This window comes from Echinops telfairi, unplaced genomic scaffold (genome assembly GCF_000313985.2).
Source record: "Echinops telfairi isolate 266 unplaced genomic scaffold, ASM31398v2 ScPeMD7_7418;HRSCAF=8456, whole genome shotgun sequence".
NCBI classification, from domain to species: Eukaryota; Metazoa; Chordata; class Mammalia; order Afrosoricida; family Tenrecidae; genus Echinops; species Echinops telfairi.
This window is the reverse complement of record NW_022111318.1, coordinates 699,426-704,328: the sequence shown is the minus strand read 5'-3', so window position 1 is coordinate 704,328 and position 4,903 is coordinate 699,426. Positions and strand designations below refer to the sequence as shown.

The 4,903-nt window shown below is 48.3% G+C and overlaps 1 pseudogene; it reads right to left on the bottom strand.

Moving 5' to 3' along the window:
- Nucleotides 1–319: 319 nt before the first annotated feature.
- LOC101654382 lies at nt 320–4,531 on the bottom strand (annotated as a pseudogene).
- Between the last annotated feature and the right edge of the window lie 372 nt (nt 4,532–4,903).

Below are 4,903 nucleotides of genomic sequence, written 5' to 3'. Positions count from 1 at the left end.
ACCCTGTTTGTCTGAAAATAAGACGGTGTCTCTTATTAATTTTCGCTCCCAAAGATGTACTAGGTCTTATTTTCAGGGGATATCTTATTTTTCCATGAAGAAGAATACGGTACACATTTATTGTTGAACAACAAAAAAAGAAAATTTGGCACCCAGTGGTTAGCAGAGAGAGAACGAGCTGCCTCCCCTGCCTCCCCGGAGAGAAAGACTGTAGTGGGAAGGGTGGGGGTCATTGTCTGGGGCTCCAGAGCCCAGCGAAATGAAGACACCTTTGGGGTGCTTCGACCCAGCTCCCCACTTCCAGATGAAGCCCCCCCCCCTAGCTCCAGCAACAGCAGCAAGCAGCTCTGAGTGAGCAGGGCCTGGGGGTAGTGGGGGTGGCTGTGGCTCTGGTCTGGGCCACCCTGTGAGTGTCTGCCCATGACAACCAGGGGGACAGCGGGGGCCCTCGGAGGCCCCTACCGACCAGCTTTCCCAGCTCCACGATCTTGTTCTCCCACAGGTGGATCTGCTAGTTCTTCATCTACAGGTTGAACAGGTCCTCCTCCAGGTGCTGGTAGTATCCCCGGGCCACCTCCAGCTGCTCTGCTGTGTTCTTCCTCAGTTCCTCTTCAAACCGCCAGGCCCTGCCTCACGGAGACTGGCTCTGGAAGGGCAGCATGTCCACCTGGCCCTGTGAGGATAGTCACAGCTCGTCAAACCTCTGCTCCAGCTCCTGCTGTTCCATCTTGTGGGAGGACACCAGTTCCTGGACTTTGTTGTCATGCCGTCCTGGAGGATGGTGATGGTGACCGGGTGGTTGTTCTCCATCTCTAGGAGTGTGGCCTCATGGCTGGCAGCGATGTCTTCCACCTGCTCCTTGTGCTGACAGCAGATCCTCAGCAGGTGACGCTGGTGCTCCTCCTATATATGCAACATCTCGGCCTCAAACTGCAGCTGCAGCTGCTCCTCCAGTGCGCAGAGCACCTCCTGCTGCTGCCAGCGCAGCCCCCCCACACCTCGACCTCCAAGCACTTCTCCAGCTCCTCCTGCTCCCCCTGAAGATTCTCGTATCTGGCCATGTGAAGGCCACTTCATTCTTGATGTTTGCAAGGTCGATGGACAGTTCTTTCTCTTTCACAAGGGCACATTCATTTGTCTGGTCCAGGCACCGGTGACAGCTAGGGGACTTGCAGCAGCAGTGCCCCCTGCCAGTGGTGCAGGCGCAGGTGCAGGCTGGCCGGCAGGGAGGCGCCCAGCTTCCACGCTCAGTGGGTAATTCCTAAGCCAGAGGGGAGGGCGTAGGAGACAGGCACACGCCATCACCACCTCCCAAGCTGTCACAACTGCCATGTGCCACCCCCCTTCCAACATAGCTTATTTCCCCTTGAATTTGGGGAATTCTGGAGCCAGAGGAAGGAGGGGGATGGACGGGTATGGGGTGGGGTGAGAGGAGGGCAAGTGAGGCTGCAGCCTCCAGAGGAGGGGGGGAGAGCTATTTCTTTTACATGTATGAGTTTCACTGATTCTGTTTCTCTAGACAACCCAGCATAACACAAAACTAAATGACTTTCAGATTTTTAATGTCCAATACTAATCCATTTCAGCTAACTAACCCCTAGGATATTGATCTTTGTCTGCTCCATTTCATTTTTGATAACGTCCAATTTTCCTGATTTATACTTCATACATTCCAGTTCCAATTATTAATAGCTGTTTCTTCTACATTGTTATGGTCGACTCTACTTTGAGAAGGCAGATTCTTCTTAGTCATATTTTGAGTGCCTTATAACCTGAAGGGATCATCTTCTGGCACTATATCTTATAATGTTCTTTTGCTAATCTTATTGCTTTCAGTGGCTAATTCCAAAGAAGTGGGCAGCCTATTCCTTCTTTGTAGTCTGTTCTTATTCTAGAAGCTCTGTTGAAACTTACTGTTACTTACTAACTTAATACCTTGTTGGCATTTCAAATTACCAATGACATAGCTTCCAGTATCAGAAACATGAAAGCCACCACGGAATGAAAAATTGTCAGAAATCAACAATCAGAAGGTAGACAATCAACTATCAGAAAAAAATAATTGAATAAGTTAAAAAGGAAAGGACCATATTAACAAGGTGGAGAAAAATAACGGAGAAAGAAAATGTGCCAAAAGCAAGCATAGGAAGGGGGGAAACAAAAAGCACAGAATAGTCTAGGAAAAAAATAACATAAAAGAAAATAAATAAATGAAGGAAATTAATTATTTAAGAAAATAGGAGGGAGGGAGGGAGTGCAGGGGGGGGGATGAGGACCTGATGCCAGGGGTTTAAGGGGAGAGCAAATGTTTTGAGAATGATGGGGGCAATGAATGTACAAATGTGATTTACACAATTGATGTATGTATGGGTTGTGATAAGAGTTGTATGAGCCCCTAATTAAAAGATTAAAAATATAAATTTTAAAAAGAAAATAGGATTAAAGAGAATGAAAGGGGAAAGAAGTGAAGGAGAAAGAATCTAAGAATGGAAGGAACTGGGGTAGGGGCCACACTCAGAAGTGGTAACTGTGGATGCCTGGTTTGACACTAGCCAGGGAGCTCACAGGGTGGAGTTGGGAGTGAAGGAGTGGAGTCAGTCTTTAGATGGCTTTAGCCAGCCAAGCTGTTATTTGAGATCATGACCTTAATCTGGAAATACTTTGTGTAGGGAAAAGCGGCTGGAGTAACAGTGTTCATTCCCAAAAAGGAGCCCATTTTGTTCCAAGTATAGAAGAAGTCCAAGCTTACCAAGGATGGCCTGTGGCAGGTTACATTTTTAGCTCTGGGCTCTCTATTTCTCCAATGGGTCTACTCTCCTTCAGGTGTGAGCATGCGGTATTTGGCTCTGATCTCAGAAAGTACCATAGGTGTGCATGAGATTTACAATTGGTGACTGAGTGGTTGAGGGTAAGGGTTATCCACACCTCCAGTCATCAGGATAATGTGGGAAGCAAAAGAAGTTTCCGCCTCTCTGCTTGTCAGCCACTGATGTGTGGTTTTCAACACTGAAACTGATTTAAATGCTGCAGGCCAGTGGAGGTTTTGTTCAATATTCTTTCCTTGATAGCTGCTCCCACTCTTTCTATCACAATTGGTATCCAACCCATCACTTCTTCTGTCGAATCACCTGGTTCTAGTATTATCATCCGTATCTGGTCCCTCATGTCTGTGTTCTACAGAGTAATTGTACAGCATCTGCCTAATATGTCATCTTGCAAGAACTTCCGGTTGTGTGCATTTTTGTTTGTTTTTGGTTTCTGTTGAGTAATCATGGTTCAGTATTATTGCATTAGTCTCTCTATAGAATGTTCTATATACCAGGTACTGTGATTAGCTATACTTCCAAGGGCAGACATGTGGAAAATTTCATTCCTTCACCAGGCTAGGGGTGCGTAGGGTAGTTAAAGGATGTAGGAATATACCCAGGGAAAGGCCTCCACATGTTACAAGGAGATTTATAATACAAAATAAATAATACTCTACAGGGAGGGCAGCAGAAACCAATGAGGGCTTGAAGAGGTGAATTTTATAGCTTCACAAACCTTGTTTTGATTATGGAAGAGGCTAAGTAGATATCTGAGAGATGGTACATACGATGCTATGTGATGCAGTTTCTGCACATAATTTAGTGTTCACAGACCCTCCAACTCTCAAAAAAATTACTGTGAATTAAAAGTTTTTTTCTTAGTTATATAATGCTGATATAACAGGATAGCTTTAGCAAACAGAAATTTATTCCCTTACAGTTTAGGAGGCTAGAAGTTCAAATTCAGCGAACTAGTTCTAGGGGAATACTTTCTCTCTATGTTGGCTATTGAGAAAGTCCTTGTCTTCTTTCAACATCTGTGGGCTTGGAAACCCTGGCATGACATCAAGCTTCCTCTGGTTCTAGGAAGTTCACAGAGCAGGGACACTGGATACCAAGAATGTGCTCCACTCCTGGATCTTCTTTCTCATTGGTAGTATCCCCCGTTGATCTCTGCTCCCCTGTTATGTTAGAGAAGTAAACTAGATAAGCAAAACCAGTGATGATTTTATAGAGATAGAAATATAAAGATATAAAAAATTTACATAAAAAGTGACTCATGGGGATTCTTCCGGGAAGATGGCGGACCAGGGAGCCGCTTACTCTGAGAGCTATCTCAAACAAGGAGGGTTCGGTGTCCAGGTAGCCGAGTGGTAGGTGAGTGAAATATCCCCCCAGGGCTAGCATCCCACCCTCACCCCACACATTTGTCCTGAGCCGGGGCCTCGGTGATCCAGGCCCCAAATTGTGGGACATCGCAGTTCACTAAGCCCCTGCGATCATGACCTAGACTCGCTCTAGCCCCACTCCATCCCCAGACCGGGAACCCATGCCCAGTCGCTTGCCTGCTCTGTGGAGACACGCACAGTGGTGGCGGGACCCCTGATGACAGCAGCTGCCCACTCACGGGACAGCATTAGGAGAGTAGTTTCTTCTTCCTGCGGGTCCCCTCTCCCCACGTGGCAGCGATCTGCCCCTGAGCCTGTGTCCCTCTCTCCATTCATCCAAGCCCCGGGTAACTGACCTGCAATCTACCAGGAGCAAACTGGACGACCCTCACGGGAGACCACCCACCCCCACTGCTGCCTGGGACCTCTACACTGGTGCCCCATTCGCGGGCTACCCGCCCCCGTATCCCAGCTCCCACTCCATTCCCGGACCGGGAAGCGGAGTTATACACTTCCCGCTGTCGCCAAGCCCATGCACTGCATCTGTGCAGGAGCCCGGCGGAGTGATAAACCCGCTTGCCGTGGAACAGTGGGGGCTCCTGCCCACTGAGTGTGCTGGCAGCGGGGTTCTTGCCCGCCCTGGGGTGCTGTGGGATTAAGCGCACCCAGCGGCTCCGAGCCTGTCACATAGCACGCACCCCGCAGGGC